This window comes from Anomaloglossus baeobatrachus, chromosome 5 (assembly GCF_048569485.1).
Source record: "Anomaloglossus baeobatrachus isolate aAnoBae1 chromosome 5, aAnoBae1.hap1, whole genome shotgun sequence".
Lineage (NCBI taxonomy): Eukaryota > Metazoa > Chordata > Amphibia > Anura > Aromobatidae > Anomaloglossus > Anomaloglossus baeobatrachus.
The window spans coordinates 499113428-499137981 of record NC_134357.1 but is presented as its reverse complement, the minus strand read 5'-3'; positions in this window follow the sequence as shown (position 1 = coordinate 499137981).

The following is a 24554-nucleotide window of genomic DNA, read 5'->3' as shown; positions in this document are numbered from 1 at the left end:
ATTTCTGAATATACTTTTATTAAGAGAGGTCCTCTGATCTCAAGATATCAATGGTAGACCCATGTCCTGCCAGCTTCACTTCTGGCTTGGTTTCAACAGAGAAGATGGCTTAATCATGGGTAATGTGTGAGAAGGAGGATGGCTAATTAGTTCATTGCAATAGCTAAGATAGCTCCCTTCTCTTTCATCACCAATAAATAAACAAAGAAGGAGGCTGTCTTAGTTATTGAAATCAGCCATTCAACCAGCCCCCTTCATCCTCATCAATGGTGACGTGCTGGGACCCTGGACCAGCTATGTGAGCACCATACTTTTGCAATGCAGAAGGGCCATCTGTTGCCTATGTAAATATAGATTTTTCTGGTTAAGACCAAATATTTAGTGGAGAATGCAGGCACAGGCTTTACATGCTTTTCAACATTACCATTTAAACAAGGCCGGAAATTTAGATCTGTCATTCGAAAGCACACAGGCCTATGGTCTCTATTAACAAATATGACACTGACTGATGTTGAAGGGCATAAAAATTTATTGCAAAGCCAATGGTACCCATAATACCGCCATGATATGACCACATAATACAACCACATAGTCAAGGAATAATGATATTATACTGATGATAACCATAAATTTCTGTTCTAAGACATAATTCCAACATAGACAGTAATAATAACACCAACATACTGATCATTACCCAAAACTACTGTTGTAAGACTGATAATACCACCTTACAGTGACCATTTTGGTAGATATCAGTTTTATACCAGTTCACTCTGCGGACCTTTTACATACAGTATGTGCTATAGAGAGAAATCCAGTGACGTTCTCACTGGTAGTCATTCACTTTCTCTTTTCTTTTCTATTTGTCCGAAACCACTATGACCACTTATTCATCCATGACTCGTCTCTGCTGACTGTAACATATAATTCTTTGGCTTATTGCTTTCCCAGCATCACATTCCCCGATCTCTATACAAACTACATACTGTTATAACCAGTACCCTAGACAGTAATAATGCCCTCTCTGTTCCCTGCACAGTAAGAGCGCCTCCTGTTGTGCCCCACACTGTAATAATACTCCTGTAATTAATAGTGCCTTTGCCTCCTTATAGTAATAATGCCCCCCTTGCCTCCTTATAGTAATAATGCCCCCCCGTGCCTCCTAATAGTAATTATGCCCTCCCATGTCTCCTTATAGTATTAATGCACCGCTGTGTCTCCTGTAATATTGATGCCCTATTCAACCTCCTTATAGTAATAATGCCCCCTTGTTCCTCCTTACAGTAGTAATGCCCCATGTGTCTCCTTATAGTAATAATACCCCCCATGCCTTCTTATAGTAATAATGCCCCCTTGTTCCTCCTTACAGTAGTAATGCCCCATGTGTCTCCTTATAGTAATAATACCCCCCATGCCTCCTTATAGTAATAATGCCCCCTTGTTCCTCCTTACAGTAATAATGCCCCATGTGTCTCCTTATAGTAATAATACCCCCCATGCCTCCTTATAGTAATAATGCCCCCTTGTTCCTCCTTACAGTAATAATGCCCCATGTGTCTCCTTATAGTAATAATACCCCCCATGCCTTCTTATAGTAATAATATCCCCTTGTTACTCCTTACAGTAATAATGCCCCATATGTCTCCTTATAGTAATAATACCCCCCATGCCTTCTTATAGTAATAATATCCCCTTGTTACTCCTTACAGTAATAATGCCCCATGTGTCTCCTTATAGTAATAATACCCCCCATGCCTTCTTATAGTAATAATATCCCCTTGTTACTCCTTACAGTAATAATGCCCCATGTGTCTCCTTATAGTAATAATACCCCCCATGCCTTCTTATAGTAATAATATCCCCTTGTTACTCCTTACAGTAATAATGCCCCATGTGTCTCCTTATAGTAATAATGCCCCCTTGTTCCTCCTTACAGTAATAATGCCCCATGTGTCTCCTTATAGTAATAATACCCCCCATGCCTCCTTATAGTAATAATGCCCCCTGTGCCTCCTTATAATAATAATGACCCCTTGTTCCTCCTTACAGTAATAATGACCCCTTGTTCCTCCTTACAGTAATAATGACCCCTTGATCCTCCTTACAGTAATAATGCCCCCTTGTTCTTCCTTATAGAATTAATGCCACCCTGAGCATCCTTAAAGTTATACAGCCCTACTATAATCATAATATCCCTCTATAGTGATATTTCCCCCACTGTGCCTGGCAATGAATAGAAATAATGCAATACTTACCTCACCCCAATCCCACACCAAGTGATGATGCACTTCTCCACTGCACTGAAGGGCCTAGCGCAGAAGCCTGATGAAGTGATGTAATCGTGGTGCCTGGTGCCCCCCGGCATGGCACCCTAACTTGGCAGCTAGTAGGACAAAAAAAGCCAGTGGCCCACCTGAGTAACTTGTGGAGCCTGGAGCCGATGGCTCTCTGCTCTTCCACACTTATCCCCAGTCTGAGGATGCAGATACTGTTAAAAGTATCGCAAGGCCGATGCGGTCCACTGTTGGACCGTTTCATCTGGCATTTGCCAGAATTGCCAGATGACCAGTCTGACCCTTCATCTAAACCACCAGGGATGAAAATTACTAATACTCAGACCAGCTGGAATAATATTAAACCTCTAGCCATGACATAGTCCTACATAAATGACCATAGGATGATTAATGGGAAACTAAAAGATTATGCAAACTTCTTCCACCGGTATAAGGATCATTGATGAGTTACAGTAAAATCTCTCGAAACTTCACATAAGTAAAAGTTCACTTTAAGACTTTCCAAAGTCAGCCTTTTCCCTTGACCTCAGGTGGTCGGCAAACTGTAGACCGTTTCCCAGCAGTTCCCTCTTTATTGCTTTCCCATTGTTCTACGTCCACGGGAGATATCTGTAAGTTGATTTTCCATGTAAAGAATATACAGTAACCATTAGCTACTGCTGGACACAAAGGCAACAAATTGATGTCTTGGAGCAGCAGATGGAGGCGACGTGAGGTTACTACTGGCAATAGAAGTGGAATGCAAGATCTGACTGTACGCGGGAAGAAAGAAAATGCCATTTATTAAATCAGACCATCTCACCGTTCTTATGATGTGGTCAAACGTCCTGGAAATATTCTAAATTTATTCTAAATCACGAGAAAAAGGGGATCAAAGTAGGTAAAAAAAGCAAAAAATGTAGAGTTCAACTCAAAACTGTTCACTAAAAAGTATTAAAATGAATTAATAACCAGGGACTCTTAATGTTTAATGTCTCGGAATCAAAGTTTTCCAAGTCGACCATCTCCAGAGGATTGAGGTTGTGTGTTTTATGACACATTCGGACTGCGTGCCAAGGAATATAAAAATTCACTTCATTTCAGGCAAATGTAAAATATTTTGTATGGCTACCATCCCGAAACATAACGATTGAAGTGCTCGATGAGCCAGAAGAAAGAGGAGCGTGTGCAGGACTTCTCTAGAGCTGCCCCATTAAGCCGGAATGCTTTACCTCAACTTATGACTCGATTTTCACAGAAGCTTTTATAAAGGTCTTAGTTGGTGCTTTTTTTTCCTCTCTAAATATTCAGCATGGTCAAACATGAGAGAAATATCATTACAGGTCATGGCCATGGAGCATGTGAAAGCTTACTCCTTATCGGTCTCAGGGCTTATAGACCGAGAATTGTGTAAAAGAATACATACAACATGTGCCACTGGTGTGAATATTTCTGTGTGATACAGGATTAAGTTGGATTTTACACAGAGGAATAATTAGATCTGGGCGTGACGAGAAATCCAACACATCTTATATTTGCACAACGGGTTGAGCGTTCAAAATGGTCACTTGGAAATGGCTCTCGTTAACCTTTCATTACCTACAGGAGTCAGTGAGACTTTTTTTTTCTATAATTGTAACTCACCAATTATATATCTTTACGATGCTATGCCACCCTGTATCCAAACACTCCAGTAAAACTCAATGCGGTTTGTCTAATTGACCCTTGTGTCACATCTACCTTCCCTCGAAATACTTTACAAATAAAGTCTCAGGCCATGTTCACATGTTGAGTATTTGGTGATTTTTTTTACCTCAGTATTTGTAGTCAAACTCAGGAGTGAAACAATCAGAGAAAAAGCGTAATAGAAAAACGTTGTCACAAGGAGATTTGTGCAATCATTGCCAACTGCATGGTGGCGTCAGGATCTCTGGAAACTACAGATTCTGGAACTCTGCCTGATAACTTTTCTGAGGTCTGTGATCAGCGCAGGTAGACGCAGGCGTCAACCCACAGTCTTAGGCAGGCTAGTGGAGCACCCCACGGGGCCTGGGAAAATACTTGTCACCAGGCCGGAGAGGGTCGGGGGATGTCACGGGTGGCCCTGCCCGGTTTTGTGATGCTGAGGTGTTCACGGAGGGATGGGTGGGATTGACGAGGATGATGGGGTTGACGAGGAGGAGGATGAAAGGGGTTGTTGTCTCGTGACGCCACCTGCGGTATGCGGCCATGAATTAGCCACCGCTGCAGTCGCTGTTCTCTGGGGTGGGTGATGTTGCAGCGCAGGGGGAAGGCACCAGCAATGAAGGAGTGACACAAAAGTTGCGGATCCAGATTTTTTACTCACAGTTCGTGGGCTGCCCGGAGGCACTGGTTCTCGCTGCGATCAACTCCAGCCGATCCCGGGTAAGTCAAAGGTCAGAACCGGTGAGGTAGTCTGTGGGCCCTTCCTCCTTGCGCTTTTAGTGTGGATCCCCATGACCTGAAGTACTTGAGGACCCCTGTTTAATGTTAAAGTTCCTGTCCCGTGTGCAGGTGGCACGGATCCGCTGTGGTGCCTGACTGTAATCATGACTCCAGACCATATGTGCCACTATGCTCTGGCATCTTGTGGTGGCCAGAGGAATGTGGAGTCCCCTTGTCCAGCAGATTTTGGTGGTCCAATGTAGAGTATGTTCCACCCTAGGGCTCTGCACCCTGCACTGCGCCGGTTCCAAGGGAGCAATGAAGCTCTTCCCTCTGCAACCATGTTTCTTCTTCGTCCCACAGGAGCTACCGGTCAGTCAGCTCCTCCACTGTCATTCCCTGCTCCTTTCAGTCTGCCCAGTCCTAACTGTGGAAACTCTCAAGCACTCTCCACAGCAACCGTGTTGTTCTGAGTCTCAGACTATTCTAAGGTAAAAACTGTGTGTTCTCTCACTTCCCATGTGTTGCCCCCACCTTCTTGATGACTCAGTGGTGGCTGAGAAAAAAACGTTGTTATGGTGACCACCTTTAGCCCAGTTCCAGCACGAAAGCACCTGAGCTGTGTGTATTGTGTAAGTGAAAACCAGTGGTTAACCTCTTCCTTATCCGGGATGAGTATTGCACCTTAAATCAGATGCAATACCCTATGGTGTGTGAAGCCTCAGGGGCGCTAATCTTTGCTGGGCTGCTTGTTAGTCTTTTTGATCACATACTGTGGGGGAGCCAATCACGTTCGCTACCCCCTATATATGCTGGCTGGACTATTCCATTAATGCAAGCTATAGCTTACCTATACTGGTCTGGTGAGGTGTTGTGATCCAGACATACTGGTGATTGTTGTGCATTATTGCTGTGTGTGGTTGTTTTGTAAACTCTTGTCTTTTTGTTGCTGCCTTCCTGCTCTTGCTTTTCTCCTTAGTGTCTATCTGTTTTTTTCCTGTGAGTTTGCAGTGTGTCCGAGTTCTGGTTTTCCCCTGCCATTCTTAATCTATATTGCCATCACACTCATGCCCCTTCCTTCTCTATGGAGGGTAACAGATTAGATCTAGCCAGGCATCTGACTCAGGCATCTCCACCATTAGACGTAGCCCTGATGTTAGGGATAGCTTAGTGTCCCCTATCATGATGGACAGCATAGGAGCTCTCAATATCCTGCAGTCACATCATGACACACGTGCACCACTTCTGCATCTTTCACCCACTCCTGATTTTGGCTTACAAATACTGATGTAAAATACTGACCAAATACTGAATGTGTGAATAAGGCCTTACAATTTAGAGATAAGCCAATTAATTTGTGACAAATCAAATTCATTTGCCAAAATCAGAAATTTTTCGAGATTAAATTTTGAATAATCCAGCAAAACAGGTGCCAATCTGTTGGATTCTTTATTTGGCATCTGTCCTAGTCTCACCCCCTCACCTGTCCTGATTCCACTATTCCCCACCCGGTCTTCCACTTGCTGTCTTCTAATCTTCCACTGCTGAGTAAGACTCAAGGGGTCACATAGTTTACATGAAAGAATTAGACGAAACACCCTATTTTACATGCACCACATCATGTAAAATATGTCTACATGTCCACATGAGGACTAATCAGCACCGGATGATCCAAAGAGCAAAGAAGACTAGATGCAGTGAGTGGAGGATCGGGTTTGGAATACTAGTGGGACACCTAGTGATGTTTTTGTTTTTTTTTGTTTTTTTAAAAAAACCAAACCATTTCCCTACCCTTAATTTATAATACTTTAGGGTCTGGAGAGAAGTCAGGCAATAATAAACATCTTTTTGGGGCACTTTTGATTCAGACCAACAAATTTTAGGAGATCTGACTATAAGCAGTGTAGCGCCGGTGTCTCTGCAGAGATGCCGACTGATTCACTGCCCTTACTGGGTCGCGTCCTCCTCTGTTGCCGAGCAGCCATCCATGTGCTTTGCTGCCTCCTTCCCCTCCCAAGCCCTGTACACAGGATTCCTGGGAGTGCTCTTAAGACGTGCGCACGCACACCAACCCTCCTCTTAAGGGACCAGCGTGCCATTTCCAGGAAATGCTTCTCAGCCTCTGGCTGAGAGGAACTGTGTATTTAAGGCAGCCTCCCATTAGGGGAGGAGTCTGTGCAGCGCCTTAAATCAGTCAGTCAGTCTCCAGACTGCTACCTAGCTAGTTGTCAGGTCCTGAGCTCCTGTCCTATTAACCTTGAGTCGGCCTCCAGTACCTGCCTTCCCATACTTGTGTACCCATGCCATGCTTACCATTCCTGCCCGTACCTGCCTGTCCAGCTTGCCTTAGTAAACCCACCTGTACCTGTCTATTTTGAGTCTGTCACCTGTCCGGGGGTCAGCTGCCACAGTCCCGGTCACTTCCTGGGAGTGGTACATGGCATCCACCTTGTGGTGGGCGCTTAGTCAAGCCCCTTCCACTAAGGGGTCCACTAATCCCGCTCATTGCCTCTACACCAGCCGTGATAGTTACAAGCAGCACACCATGCTCAGTGCCAGCCACAAGTACACAGGATGAGCCTTCACTCCACCCATGTGCAGTTCGACATGATTGGATCACCAGATTCAGTCTATGGAGCTACGGTGACTCAGGGTGAATGGGTTAATGGGCGCTCATTTAACAAGGGCCGAAACAAATTGTATGTGGAAGAACAATCGTTAACAGCACCGAAAAAGGCTTGTGTAGACAACAGCATTTTCGGACAGAGTGCTATCAGAAAATCGGAGTGCACCCGGATCAATGTTATTCAGCACAAGTCCTATTATTTTCTTAGACCGAGTGATCCAAGGAGAAAGATCACAGCATGCACGATTTGCCTGGCACTCGAGCATCCAAAGGTATGGGTTTGGACTGACGGAATGGCAAGGGTGGAGAACCTTTGCTTTTTCTTCTCCACCTCCGAGAAAAATGGATCCCAATCTGATTAGACTCTGATCAAACTCTGATTGACATAATCAGACCGTTTTTCTTGGAAGGAGAAAAAACAGTTATGTGAACCCAGCCTATCAATGATTTTTAGGATGCTTAAGTGATCAATTCAGCTGATGAACAAGCATGAAAGTGTGATGCCCTGGCAAAACCAGGTAGTCACAGATAGGCCCCCGCATAACACCCATCCCCCACTTAGGAAACACACAGCCAACCTAAAACCCTAGTCACCCCCCCTTAGGGAAAGATAGACACACCAGTGGGCGTGACCAGGCAGTTGGACACGCCCACCCAGGGGTCCAGACAGCCTGGGGCAGGAAAACAGGCAGAAAGAGTTTGGAGTTGAGCTTGGAGAGGAGTGTGGGCTGGAGCTAACTGTAGCTCCAGCAGGAAAAAATTCAAGTTGAACGGTACCAGGGTAGGAGCCCTTGTGCCTCTGGCTAGGAGGCAGACGGTGGTCTCTGTCAGCAGGAGACGGAAAGACGACTCGGCAGAACCGAGGTGGACCGGGACAGGGTTGTAGCCCGCCGGTACCGACACGGGGAACCGACCCGGAAACCGGAGCACAAAGGGGGTACTCGGACCCTGAAGCCAGGACCGGAAATAAGTGGCCTGGTTAATTAACCGATTGAGGCCAGGACTAGAGGTTCTGTCCCACCCAAAGTCCCTCATAGAAGACAACAGCCCACCGATAGGGATAAGAAGTCACCTCCAGGGCCCATAGATCCCACGGGCCAGCGTCAGCGGGCACGGCTCCTTAGGCCACATCCAGCTGGGAGCGGACTCCTGAGTTCCAGACTAGGAAGTCCACCTTACACAAAACAGTGCAGAGGAAAAGGATAGCGACCACCAGCCCGGGTGGGGGACCCAAATACAACCGGCCGCGGCACCGGCCACCAGCACCTTGGTTTACCAAAGACTTGTGTGATTCATTGACTGTGAGTAATTAAACATCCCCCTTGCCTTCGCTATACCCTGCACCAGTCATTGGGTCCCGGGGCAACCATCCCTACCCACGGAAGGGGTTAACATCCAGCTGCCGTTACATCTCTCTCGGGTGCCCCATCACAGCAGCGGTGGTGTCCCAACTCACCACACACCGTGAGTGGCGTCACAAATTTTATACGGCATAGCCCGTACATCTACGTCCCCCCCATTTATTTGGCATGTCTACGAGACCCCCGGGTCCGGAGACCCTCGAGCCACCACCCCAGAAGGCCCAGATCCGAGCAGCGCCGGCTGCTGGCACGGGGGCGGCACAAAAGCACCATAGATTTTTCAACCGTGCAATGTATCAGAGACAAACAGTTGAGTGTCTCTCATACTGTGCAAAAGAAATCTTATGTTGAGGTCGTTAGAGACCAGGCTCTAGTTTCGCTGTGCACTTCCGATGGTTGGGTCAGGTGGATGTTAGTTCAGCTGAATTCTTGTTACAGAACGACCACAGTTCCTCCAGGTTCCCACCCTTGGCAGACGCTTTTTATTCTTCTGGCTGAGCTGGTAAAATAATCTGTGCTATAGCTCAATCACGTCTTTCATCCTCGACAAACACATTCACAGTGTTGGCTTCTTAGTCTTCTATCTGGTTTATTCTGCATGTTTTACGCTCCCAATGGGTTCTAGTTGAAGGGCGTACCTGGATGTCGCTTCCTGGCCAGCTGGCAGCAGTTATGCAGGTGGCAAATTTTCTGGACATATGAACAGAGTGGAAAAGTGAGGCCAAGTTGTATTTGAAAAGGATGGAAGAAGCTTGGCAGTGAGGCGGAGAACACCTGCACTTCCTATGCAATTCCCCTCGAACATCACACCCCACACCGGAACGTGCCACAGCTCTGGATAAGCCAACATGAGCAAATAAAGTGGCTTGTATTGGGCCATAGCTGGCATGGTGGAAAAGTAGAACCACAGCAATGCACAAGAGCCGTTTTCTTGTTCATGAGTACATTTTCACTTTTACTTCTGATAATATAGAGTTCAAAGAAGTGGTCTATAAGGGGTCCACCATCCCTTAAAGAAATCTACGGTACTTCCCTAACCCACAGTGGCAACCACCAGCCGAACCACCTTTCCCATCAGATTTGTAAGAGTATGTGCTCACAGAGGTTTTCTAAATGTTTTTTAGGAAAGGGTCTACTCCAAAAAACGCCCCAAAAAATTGCTTAAAAAAAATGCTTGAAAGATTTTTCATATTCATTTTGCAGGTCATAGGTTTATGTCTTTTGACCATTTTTTTTGCGCTTCAGGTTTTTAAAAAATAAAATAATGCTCACATCACCTCTTCGAAGCATCTCCTGATGGAAAACTCTCCAAATCTACAAACTAGGCACTGGCTGCAATCAAACAAAAGAAAAGCTTCAGGAAAAAAAGTTCATCAAAAATACTTGAAAAACTCTTCAAGAAAGTTTCAAAAATCTCCCCTGAAGTGGTTGCAACAAGAAAACTCATTTAGCTGACTCAGTATAAACAGTACTCTACTGCATAACACTGATGGATAGATGGTTCTACAAATTTTTGGTGATTGCCACCTTCATGTCATTCGAAGACCAATGTAGCATGGACAAGATCAATCTGGGATAGACGATCCAACAGGAACAGTCCTTTAGTCTGACGCATGCTTCTGATTTACTCCATACTTGCCAACTCTCCCAGGACATTATGCCAACTCCTTGAAAAAGGAGACTTTCTGAGCTCCTTAACGATATGGAAAACGTGGCACAAACCTGCAAAGGCAGCTCTCCTCCAACATTTTTTTTTGCAGTGGCGCACATTCAGGAGTGAAGATTAGGGTGTGAATGGGGCAAGGTCTGATATGGGTCAAGAAAATAATACCGGGCAGCTGAATTTCTTCAATGGTAGCTCTTAACTAACTGACAAAAATTTTTGGAGGATGGGCACTGCATAAATATTCTTCAGGCTCCAAAATGTCCAGTAGTTATGTCAAATGTACTCGATGAACATAGTCTAATAGATGATTCAGTTGTTAGCACTGTAGACAGTTTTGGGTTCATGTTATCAAATTGCACCAAGGACAAAATCTGCTGGGAAATTGCATGTTCTTCTAGTGTTTGATTGGGTTTGTGCTGGGATCTCCAGTTTCCATAATTAGTAACTCGGCGAGTAAAATAAATCAAAGGCATCTATACTGTGCATATTCCAAGAGTACTAGAGTCTTTTCTCCAAGAATTGTGAGCAATTGTTCCCCATTATCTGCCTCTCTGCTCACTTTGGTCTTCGCCACATCTGCCCCTCTGCTCACTTTGGTCTTTGCCACATCTTCAGATCGCCACTGCTTACCCTGAAATCCACATGATGGATCATTATTTCCGGCTCTGATGAAGCCCAGGAGTACTCTCTGCATGTGCTTGCGCTGCGACCTTTCGCGCTCTTGCGCAGAACTCCTGGTCCCTCATCAAAACCAGAGTACCAGCCTAGTGTGAAAGTCTCCTGAGTTTTCTGGGCAAGTGGTGACAATCTGAAGATGTAGCGAAGACCAGATGAGTGATGGGAATGGGCCCTACAGAGAAGCATAAAGATTTTTTTATGGTTCAGTAAAATGGCTCTATTTTGCTATTTCTGCGAATTACAAAGATATCAGGATATTGGTGAATGTGGATTTTTGTAGAATTCAATTCCACTTGAATCTTTTCTCTCATCTCTACCTTTATATTTTGCCATCCCCGGATATGTCAAAATCCAGTCAGGATGTTTCCTATACGTTGAGATGGAACATTGGAAATCTAAACCAACATGTGCTACCAGTGAATAGGAAACATGGAAACAACACAAGTGCCTTTGTTGTTTGTAATCTGCTGCTTGTAGCCTGGCGGTAGCGTGAAACAGAAAAGTCCCTTGTTCTTTACGTTGCCCCTTTAACAAAAGTTCCAGAGGACAGCTTAGTGGGAACACTTGTAGGGTATTAAGTCTCCATTCAGAGGGAAGAAACTGAAAGAAACCAGAGGATTTGATGACCCAGGAATCAATGACACGTTAACTTCTCTCCATCTGTTTTAGTGGAAAAGTCACCAAACACTGAGCTTGACTATGAGAACATTGAATAGAAAGTCAATTTCTATGGGATCTGGTGTTAAAAAAAACTGGAAAAACCACTTGAAACAATAAATACAAAAACTAATGGCCAACTTCAATGTATCAATGTAATATATTGGTCTAAAGTTGACGGTCGGGCCAATGATCGTCTGGTGAACAAGATGTTAGACATTAAGTGATGGAAATTATAGCATAGCCATGTCACTTTTTTGGGCCACAGTGCCCCTTCCTGCTCCCTATTTGTCCATTTGGATGTTGAGCCTTAGTATGTTGGTCAAGCATCCTGGCACCGAGCACAGAAAACTTTCTCACAGATTCCCTTAGAAGTTCTGGTAAGGGTTTGCCAACTCTACTGGGAGTCCGGCAGGTCTTCATTTATTACAGGACATTGCCCCCATGCGCATATGTGCTCAGCTTATATGAGCATGCACATGTTCTATATATGGAGAGAATTGGAAGCAGCAGTCAGACATCTAAGGAGGCAAATAATCTCCACTGAGAACTAAAAGATTGGGAAATTGAGTTCATGACCTGAGCCTTCTCTCTCCCAACTTCAAGAGAAGTAAAAAAATGCTAAAAACTCATAACTCTTGTTGACTCCTTCCTCATAAAATGTCTCCTTCAATGTTAGTAAATTCAGATTTTTAGCTTCATAAAAAGAAGACACAAAATGGTCAAATGGATCATGTCGCCTTGGTTTAAGTCTCCAGCCATTGTCATGTGGGCCACTGTACTAAAGGGATTTGTATAATCTGTATCATCTTGGTTAAACGAAGACTGATATTATACCCAAATATGTTTGGTTTTGTGATCGTTACATCCTGATAAAGACCAAACTTTGGGTGGATGAAAGAGATGTCCTTCTCAGAAGTGGAGGTGACTGGAAAGATCTCAGCTGTTCTTTCCTCGTGATGTGCGTTACGGACACTCTCTTCTCCTGAGCTCTTGATTCCTCATTTCTTATCACAATGATGTGAGCTATGATGAGGCATTCTTCAAAGGGATTTAAGATGTCTTATGTGGTTTAAACAATTTAGACTGCAAATTCAATGTTCTTTATGCTAAGAAAATGTTAGATGTAGCATCGATAGATGTTCCTACAAATATACTCCTTAACGTCAAAATTGTAACAACAAGAAGGAAAAGTCGTGGAATAATGGAAATTACAGGAGGAAATGTACTGTGGGTACGGAAAGTATTCAGATGCCTTTACATTTTTCACTCTTTGTTTCATTGCAGCCATTTGGTAAATTCAAAAAAGTTTTTTTTTTCTCATTAATGTACACTCTGCACCCCATCCCCCATCTTGACAGAAAAAAAACAGAAATGTAGAAATTTTTGCAAATTTATTAAACAAGAAAAACTGAAATATCACATGATCATAAGTATTCAGACCCTTTGCTCAGACACTCATATTTAAGTCACAGGCTGTCCATTTCCTTGTGATCCTCCTTCAGATGGTTCTACTCCTTCATTGGAGACCAACTGTGTTTAATTAAACTGATAGGACTTGATTTGGAAAGGCACACACCTGTCTATATAAGGGTACTTTCACACTTGCGTTGTGCGGCATCCTTTGCAATCCGCCGCCTTGAGGAATTATGGTAACCATTGCAGGAAGCCGTTTATTCCTCATAGGCTTCTATTAAGGGCGGATTGCAACGGATGGTCTTGCGTTGCATCCGCCCCGCGGCGCATCAGTTGTTTTTTTGGTGACCGTCAGTGACCGTCGAGCGGAAGTAACAATGAATGTAGCGTTTTTTGTTGCTGTAACCCCGCAGGATTCCGTCGGGATCCGTTAAGCAGCATAATAAATGTCTATGGTGCTGGATTCCGTCGCCATGCATTTGGCGACGGATTCCAGTGCAGGATTCAGTCAAGTTCTACTGAGCATGCTCAGCATGTCCAGCAGAACATTCTAAATAATTTAAAATCACTCCTGGTCTCACTCTCTCTCTCTCTCTCTGCCGGTCGGTCTCTTTGTCTGACGGTCTCTCTCTCTGTCGGTCGGTCGGTCTGTTGGTCGGTCTCTCTCGCTCTCGGTCTCTATCTCTCTCTGTTGGTTGGTCTCTCCCTCTCACCCCCTCTTTCATAGTCATCGATCACCGACACGGTGCTGCACGGCTGTCACACTGCTCTGGCAGCTTTTCCTCTTTTGAAAATGCAGGCCGCTCATTATTCCATCTTGTATTCACTGCTTTCCCCGCCCACCGGCGCTTATGATTGGTTGCATACAGGCACGCCCCCACGCCGTGTGACAGCTGTCTCACTGCAACCAATCACAGCCGCAGGTGGGCGGGTCTATATCGTGCAGTAAAATAAATAAATTACCAAAAAACGACGTGCAGTCCCCCCCAATTTTGATACCAGCCAAGGTAAAGCCACACGGCTAAAGGCTGGTATTCTCAGGATGGGGAGCCCCACATTATGAGGAGCTCCCCAGCCTAACAATATCAGCCAGCAGCTGCCTGGAATTGCCGCATCCATTCGATGCGACAGTCCCAGGACTCTACCCGGCTCATCCCGAATTGCCCTGGTGCGGTGGCAATTGGGGTAATAAGGAGTTAATGGCAGCCCATAGCTACCACTAAGTCCTAGGTTAATCATGGCAGGCGTCTATGAGACACCCCCAATGATTAACTTGTAAGTGAAAGTGAATAAACACATACACCCAAAAAAATACTTTATTTGGAATAAAAGACAAAAAAACACCCTCTTTTATCACTTTATTAATCCCCAAAAACCTCTCCAGGTCCGACGTAATCCACACAAGGTCCTACAACGCTTTCAGCTCTCCTACATGAAGCAGACAGGAGCGGCCGTAGAACACTGCCACTCTCTGTCAGCTCCACGCAGCAACTGAAGTGAGTCGCGCTGTCAGCGGGGACGTCACTGAGATAGTGCCGGTGTGTACGGTGATGATAGGTGCGGTAGTGCCGGTTTCCCTGATGTGTGTGACGCCGCACGACCCACCCCCTTAGGAAGGAGGCGGGTCGCTGGCCAGAGCGACGTCGCAGGGCAGGTAAGTGCGTGTGAAGCTGCCATAGCGATAATGTTCGCTACGGCAGCTATCACAAGATATCGCATGTGCGACGGGGGCGGGTAGTATCGCGCTCGGCATCGCTAGCATCGGCTAGCAATGTCGCAGCGTGCAAAGTACCCCTTAGACCTACATGCTGCTCACAGGAGTAGAAGCAACATGCGGCCTGATGTTGTTTTGGAAATTGGCTCCTGGGAAACGTTCATGTTCCGTTCCTTCCTGAAGGCCTCTTCATGGCATTGCCCATTTGGTCTCCAGACCCATTTCTGCCTATCATTGTGTCCAAAACAATAAAATAGGAATGGAAAGTGGTTTTCCTGCGCTGCTGCTGGATAGCTCAATCCATACAGATTCAGATAAATGGAAGATAAAATTCGTAGTTTATTAGATGTACAATATGCATTTCAAATTCATCCAACTTCTTCCTCAGGATGCAGCCACAATAAAAACTGGTGTTGTTATGTTGGAAAATGGCTACTGGGAAACTTTCACGTTCCTTCCTGAAGGCCTCTTCATTGCGTTTGAACGTGGTCTCCAGAAGAATTTCTGGCTATTATTGTGTCCAAGACAAAAGTGAGACCAACTGGTGAAGAGTATAGACCTTTGTAGCATAGGCTTTGTGAGTGGTGGTGTGATGTCCATCTAGAGCTGGACATCTGGCTCATAGTCTAATGTCATTCAAACAGTTTGGCATCTCAGGCTCGGCAAGTGACATCTATTTTCACTTGCAGCACAGAATGGATCACGACTTGCTATTCTTCGAATTTGACGAAATCATGTTAGCAACGCCATGGAAAGGCCTTCAAAAGGGATCATCACACAGGTCTTACTCCTATGATTATGTTGTGGGGTGGGTGGCTTAAGTGAGGTAGCCAGAACCCTCTAGTCTTTACTCCACTAACAAATAAGCATTACATTGATTTTGTTGTGCAACCAGTGGTACAAATGTGGCGCCCCTGAGGCTCCAGTCGCCACAGGGTATCACCGGTGTTTCCACATTTCACTTTACATACAGCTTAGGTACCTTCTCACTGGCGACTGGACAAGGGTAGGCTGGGGGGGTGGCCATCACGAGGCATGGTACTTTCCCGTCACTAGGACAACCACCTGGGGGGCACCACTTGGGGTAGAAGTAGGAGCAACCTTTACACAATGTTCAGTCAAGTCTGGACTACAGTTCTGGCAACACAACACCACTTTCTTCCTTCTTTCTTCTTCACGGAGACTGAGGCTTGGAGCAGGAAGCTCAACCCAGGTTCCTCACTTCTAAAGGAACAATCCTTGGAAAGGAGATTTTCAAATACCGGTGGCTACCTCTAACTTATCCGGGATCGGCTTGAGCAAATCACGGCGGAGACCGGTACCTCTGGGCAACCCATGAACAATGAGTAAAGACCTTGAACTGCAACTACTGTGTCAGCCCTTCATTGCGTCATTGTGTCAGCCCTTCAACGGCCACTACTATCACAATCATCCTCCCTGGGGCCTAGCTTCACCTGTGGTAAGTGTACCGCCCCGCGGCCTCAGCTACGACCGACGAGCCACTCGGGTCACGTCACTCTGGAAGGGTGTTTGGCGCTACGCGCGGGGGAATGCGGGTGTTTGGTTTTGGGGTGATTGTTCATGACGCCACCCACGGGTTGTGGTGATGGTGGGCACCACCGCTGCGGTGAAGGTGCGGGGACTCCCGGGAGCGGTGTAGTGGCACAGCTAGCTGTTGACCCCTCCATGGGTAGGGGATGTTGGTCCCGGGGCCCGGGTGTGCGAGGGCCAGGGCGCAGGGCTGCAGTGCGGCACGGTGCCGGATGGCACTGGTGTACTCACGATTAAACCACACAGAGTCACTGGTAAACCAAACGAAGGGATGGACGGGGCCCGTAGCCGCCTGCAGCTTCCTAGTCGGGTTGGCAATGTCCGCCTTTCTCCTGCACCTGTGTTTGTAGTGTGACCACTGTGCCTGGGCACTAGTAGTCCGCTCCTCGGCGTCGTAGGAGCCCCTTTTGCCCACAGGCGGTGGCCCTTGGATCTCTGGCCTCTGGCGGTGGCTACTATCCAGACGGGTTGGGCTGTTGCCTTCAAACGGGACTTTGGTGGGAATGAACTCCTGAGGTCCAGACTGCAATCAGTTAATTCGACTATGGTGGTGGCGTATAGCCTAGTTCGGAATCTGAGTACCCTGCCTGGTGCTCCGGTATCCTGTTAGCTCCCCGATTTGGTTCCGGCGGGCCACTACCCTGTCCCGGTCCCTCACGGTTCCGCAGGTCGTATTCCCGGTCTCCTGCAGGCGGCCACTGCCATCTGCCTGCCTGACTGATCTGGGATCCTAGGCTCCAGCCCAGGCCCCAAGCAGCACTGTACTCCACTACTCTCCACTCCACTGTACTGAACTGGACTGTTTACTGTTTTCCTGCCTCAGGCCAGCAGGCTCCTCGGGGGGGCGTGTCTTTCCACCTGACTCCGCCCACCTGATGTGCCTGTCTGACTCTGAGGGAGGCAATCAGGTCTTTACCTTTCTAGTGTGGGGGTGTATGTGGTGAGTGTAATGACCTGTGACCTCTGGGGTCCAGGGCGTCACATTAGCTGAACCATCCTAGCTGCGATACCATCCAGAGGACAGAGACCGCAGCGCATATCCCTGGCCGTATACTGCAAGTGGCATCACAAGACAACTACTCCCATCATCTATCCCCTTTTTTATTGGACACCTCGGGGCCACTAAACAGGGCAGGCCACAGCGACATCCCTTCTCTTTAAAAATATAATGATAGGAACCTTAGATTGTGAGCCCCAGTGGGGACAGTGTTGCTGATGTAAAGTGCTGTGGAATTAATAGCGCTATATTAATGAATAAATTATTATTATTATTCTCCACCACGGGTCCGGCGACGAGTATAACGAAACCCCGGCCCCGTGGGTTGCTCCACGAACTTTTCTCCAAATTGTCCCAAGAGCTGTTTTTCACCACAACAATATGTTAAAATGTCCTGCAGCATCTCCTGATGTCTTCCATCCAGCACATCTTGGACATAATTAGCAGCAATTGCACAGAGAGTTGCCAGCAGAGGATCTTGATGATTTTCCTAAGTGCATTTGTAGCGCCCCTCGGGGCAGGTGGTTAACCTACTTGTCGCCGGGCCATTTTGGGTCAGGTCAGGCGTTGTCACGGGGTGGCCTTGCCCGGTTCCGTTGCCCCGAGGCGTACAGTAAATGGTGGGGGAAGCAGCGTATTTGGGAAAGTTTGTTGTGATGCCACCTGTGATGTGCAGCCAGAAGTAGCCGCCGCTGCAGAATTCCTCACCGGGGGTGTTAAGGCAGCCGGGATGGTGACGCACCCCACAGGCAAAGCAGGCCCCGGGTGGATGATGACGGTTTTAATGGCCGTTGGCGCCTAAGCACTGGATGACGGCGCCAGCAAGGACGAGCCAGCACAGTCTCTGCGGGTTCAGGGTGTAGTTCACTCACAACTTCAGCTGTCAGCCTGGTCACACTGGTCGCTGCCATGATGGGCTCAGGTCAATCCCAGATCCGGTAAGGGGCCACCACCAGTGTTTTGAGAGAGAACATGGAGAACTGGGCTGACTTCTCAGTCGGCTACAGGCTCTACGGTAGGGACGGGCTGCACCTCAATGGAGAGGGTGCAGCTGTGATGGGGAGAAAATGGTCAGATGCATGGAGGAGCTTTTAAACTAGGATCTGGGGGCAGGGAATGTAGTGGAGCTGTCGCGGGCGGGGAGGACGCCACTGCGCTGCGCTCGCTAACGCTCGGGTCCGGCGCTGCTGCGATGGCTGCTCGGTGGCTCGAGCGGTGGGCCGGATCCGGGGACTCGAGCGGCGTTCCTCGCCCGTGAGTGAAAGGGGTGGTTGGTTTGGGGGATTTAGTCCGTGACGCCACCCACGGGTTGTGGTGAGGTTGGGCACCACCGCTGCTGGTGACGGGGATCCCGGGAGCGATAGTAGGGAGCAGCTGGGATGTTGTTTTCCCCCTCCGTAGGTAGGGGTTGGTGGTTCCGAGGCCCGGTGAGGTGATGGGGAGGCAGGGCTGGGAAGGTGCAGGGTCGCCTGGACCGCGCAGCGCGGTGCCGGATGGCACGGTTGTACTCACTCAGCCACAAATGTACGCAAAGTCTCTGGTAAACCAAACGGCTGGATGGACGGGTCCCGCAGCCGGCTGCTGTGGTTTCTCCCGGCCGGTTGGTGGTGGCTGCCTTTCCCTGCACCTTTGTGTATGTTCGGTCCCGATGGCTTCCCAACGGTAACCCGCTCCCCAGCGTGTATCTGTGCCGGAGGAGCCCTTTTGCCCGCAGGCTCTGGCCCTTGGAACTCTAGCTGTGGCGGTAGCTGTATTTCCTTCTACTGGTCGGACGGTTGCCTTCTATCGGGTCTTGGATGTTAGGAAACCCCTGGGGCTCCGGTCACTGACGGATTTGACCTCTTAACGGCAACTCCAAGCCTGGTTGGGGTCCGCAGGCCCTGCCAGTGTGTGCTGGCTTCACTTCACACCCCGGTCCTACGGTTCCACGTTGATTTGCCTCTCCTGCAGACGGCCACCACCGTCTGCCAACCTTGCTCTTAGTGCCCGGGCCACACACCCGGACACGGTCAGTTTACTCTTTCTCACTCCTTCACTCCTCACACTTGCACCTCCCTAACTGATCTGACTTCCTTTTCCCGCCTCCAGGACTGTGAACTCCTCGGTGGGTGGGGCCAACCGCCTGGCTCCACCCCACCTGGTGTGGATATCAGCCCCTGGAGGGAGGCAACAAGGATTTTGTGTCTGGCTGATGTGCCTGTCTCGGGGTGGGGGTGTGTTGTAGTACCTGTGACGACCTGGCTAGTCCAGGGTGCCACATAGCAAAAAAGGGGATAGAGCAGATAGAGACAGTGAGACGGTAGGGATCAATGAAGGATTAGGGGGGTGGGACATGCAAGGAACATTGGGAGGCTGGAAGTAATAAAGGTGTTAAAAGTATAAAATGTCTACTGGCAAATGCAAGAAGTCTTGCAAGCAAAATGAATGAATTGGAGACTCTTATGTCAACCATGGATAATGATGTGGTGGGCATTAGGGAAACCTGGCTGGATGAAAGCCATGACTGGGTGACAAACATACAGGGTTATAGTACATTTAGGAAGGACAGGAAAGACAAAAAAAAGTGGTGGGGTGTGTATATTTATCAAATCTAACCTAAAACCTGTGTTGAATGATGACATTGGGGGTAACTGAAACAATGTAGAGTCAGTATGGGTAAATGTACATGGGGAGGGGAATAATGGAAAAATGCTAATTGGAGTTTGCTATAAGCCTCCTAACATACCTGAACAAATAGAGGGTGAAATGCTGGAACAAATTGAAAAGGCACCTAATAATAATAATCAGGTTCTTATTATAGGGGATTTCAACTATCCTATCCAGTGGAACATATTCAAGACAATTTCCTCTCTCAGATGGTAGATGAACCGACGAGGGGAGATAATTTGCCAGATCTGGTCCTGTCAAATAGACCGCATACAATTTCAGATCTACAGGTCTGGGAGCACTTGGGCACCAGTGATCATAATATGGTAAGCTTCAAAGTAATATTCAATAGAACATTTTAAAGGGAAAATGCTAAAACCTGGAATTTTAGGAAAGCTGATTTCAACAAATTAAGGGAAGAGCTTAAATGTGTAGATTGGGACAAAGTCATGGTAACTGGGGATACCGAACATAAATGGGGAACGTTTAAGGATACACTCCTAAAGTCCTGTAAAAAACGTATACCCTCTGGTATTAAAATGTCCAGGAATAAAAAGAAACCACTATGGATAAATCAGACACTACAAAGTATAATAAAACAAAAACAAAGGGCATTTAAAATCTTGAAGGCTGAGAATACAGAAATAGCATTTCAGGAGTATAAAGATATCAATAGGAAATGTAAAAAAGAAATCAAACAAGCAAAACTAGCTACTGAAACAAAAATCGCCAATAACATTAAAATAAATCCCAAAATCTTTTATAAATACATTAATGCCAAAAGGAAAACAAAGGATAGAGTCGGCCCCTTAAAATATAATAAAAAGTTAGTTATAGAGGACAAACATAAGACTGAGATATTAAATAGGCATTTCTCATCTGTGTTCACCAAGGAACTGACTATACCAGGGATCATTAAACAAGTGAAAAATCAAAGTTCACCACCCGTTATAATTAATTTAACACAAGAAGACGTACGCCTACGTCTGAGTAAATTAAACATTGACAAATTCCCAGGGCCAGATGGCATTCATTCACGAATATTGAAGGAATTGAGCTCTGTAATCGACAGACCGCTGTATCTCATCTTTTTAGATTCACTTGTAACAGGGTGGGTGCCTCAGGATTGGAGGATTGCTGATGTGGTACCGATATTCAAGAAACGTAAGAGCGTAGATCCAGGCAACTACCGTCCAGTAAGCCTGACATCAGTAGTATGCAAAGTTATTGAGGGCATTTTAAGGGATTGACATACAAAAATATATTGCAGAAAATAATATAATAACTGACAGACAGCATGGATTCATGAAAGATAAGTCGTGTCTAACCAACCTGTTGGGGTTCAGTGAGGGGGTAAGTGCAAACCTGGATATTGGTAATGCAGCTGATGTGATTTATTTAGATTTTGCAAAGGCATTTGATACTGTACCACATAATAACCTTATACTAAAGCTCCAGAAGCAAGGACTAGGGGAAACTATATGCAACTGGATAAGGAATTGGCTAAAAGATAGGAAACAAAGAGTAGTCATAAATGGAACATTCTCTAAATGGGCTATAGTCAGCAGTGGGGTGCCGCAGGGATCTGTGCTAGGACCAATTCTTTTTAATCTCTTTATTAATGACCTTGTGGATGGGATTGATAGTAAAGTGTCAGTCTTTGCTGATGACACCAAACTATGTAGGATATTAAAAACTGACCTTGATAGTACAATATTACAAAAAGATCTGGATAAGATGTCAGAATGGGCAGAAACTTGGCAAATGAGATATAATGTTGATAAATGTAAAGTAATGCACCTAGGACGGAGTAATCCTATAACTGCGTATACATTAAATGGAAGTAAACTCGGGACTACAGAACAGGAGAAAGACTTGGGTATTCTTATTACAAATAAGCTGAGCAGCAGCACTCAATGTCAAGTAGCAGCTACTTAAGCAAACAAGATTTTAGGGTGTATAAAAAGCGAGATTAGATCCCGTGATCCCAACTTGTTGTTACCCCTCTATAAATCACTTGTAAGGCCACATCTGGAATATGGAATCCAGTTTTGGGCTCCACATTTTAAAAAGGACATTCAGAAGTTAGAGTCAGTTCAAAAGCGGGCAACTAGACTACTACAAGGAATGGAAGGCCTCACATATGATGACAGGTTGAAAAAGTTAGATATGTTTAGCTTAGAAAAAAGACGTCTCAGAGGAGATCTCATTTATATGTATAAATACATGTGTGGTCAAAATAAAGGACTGGCACATGACTTATTTCTTCCAAAGACAACACTAAGGACCAGGGGGCATACACTGCGAGTGGAAGAAAGGCGATTCCGGCAGCTAAATAGGAAAGGGTTCTTTACAGTTAGAGCAGTCAGACTGTGGAATGCCCTACCACAAGAGGTAGTAATGGCAGATACTATAACAGCTTTTAAAAACAGGGCTGGATGATTTCCTCAGTACACAAAACATTGTTGGTTATAAATGACTTAGTGACCAAATGTAGAACTGGTGGAGGAAGGTTGAACTAGATGGACCTAGGTCTTTTTTTCAACCTAAGTAACTATGTAACTATATAAGAAGGAGAAAGAGAGAGTCCGATTTCTAGGGTTTCAGCAGTTAGGTACCCTGGCTGAGCTCCCGCTCCAAGCCCAGGGCCTAGCAAAGACCAAGTTCTTCCAGAGATGTCTTGCCAGAACTATGGTCCTGATGGGTCTGCTCTTGATCTGAATGTGTTGCGCCAATTTGTACCCCAAGTGGAACCCGCCCCCCAGGTGGCTGGCTTCAGTGACAGCAAAGTCCCATGATCGTGATGGCCACCCCCCTGCCTACCCTGAGCCATCCCACCCTGTGTGAAGGCTCCTAAGCTGTATGTAGTGTGTGAATGTGGAAAACCGGTGATTAACCCCCCCTTATCTGCGATAGCTACCACACCTTAATTGAGGTGCAGTACCCTGTCGTGACCAGAGCCTCAGGGGCACCACACATTCAGTGCTGCAGAATGTTCCTCTGACAACCATTAATTAACGACCTCACTGACAGCAGCCGAGGCTGTTAGAGCTGGGATTTCTGCATGGGTCGCTCATACTTCAGAATGAATAAATCAAGATATGAAAAATTGGGTGAAAAAATTGTTCTTAAAGGCCGCTTTACAGGCAACGACATTGCTAACGCGATGTCGTTGGGGTCACGGAATTCGTGACACACATCCGGCCTCGTTAGCGATGTCGTTGCGTGTGAAACGTACGAGTGACCGCTAACGAGCAAAAATACTCACCTTATCGTTGCTCGTTGACACGCTGTCCAGTTCCCAAATATCGTTGCTGTTACAGGTACGATGTTGTTCGTCATTCCTGCGGCAGCACACATCGCTATGTGTGACACCGCAGGAACGAGAAACCTCACCTTACTTGCGGCCGCACGCAATGAGGAAGGAAGGAAGTGGGCGGAATGTTCGTCCCGCTCATCTCCGCCCCTCCGCTTCTATTGGGCGGCCGCTTAGTGACGTCGCTGTGACGCCGAACGAACCGCCCCCCTTAGAAAGGAGGCGGTTCGCCGGTCACAGCGACGTCGCTAGGCAGGTAAGTAGCGTGACGGGTCCGAGCGATGTTGTGCACCATAGGCAGCGATTTGCCCGTGACGCACAACCGATGGGGGTGGGTACGCACGCTAGCGATCTCACTAGCGAGATCGCAGTGTGTAAAGCAGCCTTAAGTCATACATACACATTAGATAAAAGTTATCCGAACTTGTTAATATTGACCATCCAAGGCACAGTATATGAGAGTGTCCTGACATTGGCTGTGGATCTGACTTGTTGGACTTCAACAATTTCAATTTTGTGTTATCATGGCAGTCAAAAAGAAGTGTCAGTAGCTTATTACTCACACTTGATGAAGATTGTGCATGCATGTGTATTATGTGTATTGGGTGTAGGAATTAAAAGTTGTCAGCAGAACAAATCATATCAGCTGTCAAATATCTAAGGTGCGTAGACAGCTTTTCTTTCCCTCGATGTTGGCTTTGGTGACTGGTGACTCTCAAGAGCATGAGGCTTATTTCACATGTCCTACAGTCATACGTTTGAATGGATCCATTGGAAAACTGATTTCTGCCTGATCCGTTTTTTACATGTCAAGTCCCGGCATGTTTTGAGGCTGTTAGACAGCCAATAACCACGTGTGGATTACCAGCCATACTCGGTAATGCGGTAGCTATGTTGGCTACGGACAGTACTATGATTGGTTGGCCTCATTGCATCATCAGGTCTTATATGAGATTCGGGGACTCGATGCTCGGCACACACTCCTCTGCAAGCAGTTCAAGGGGAGATAATGTAGAACGAAGAGCTAGGATTAGAGCAGGGTTTGTACACTTGCACTCTTTAGTGCCTTTTATCTGGCACTAAAGGGTGTTTTTAGCCTTGTTTAACCAAATAAATAAATAGTATAAAAATTGGTGTGGGGTTCCAGTGTTTTTGATGGTAAAGCAGACAGCTGGGGGATGGTATTATCAGGCTAGGAAGGCCCATGGTTATTTAGCCACTTCCCAGCCTAAAAATATCAGCCCCCA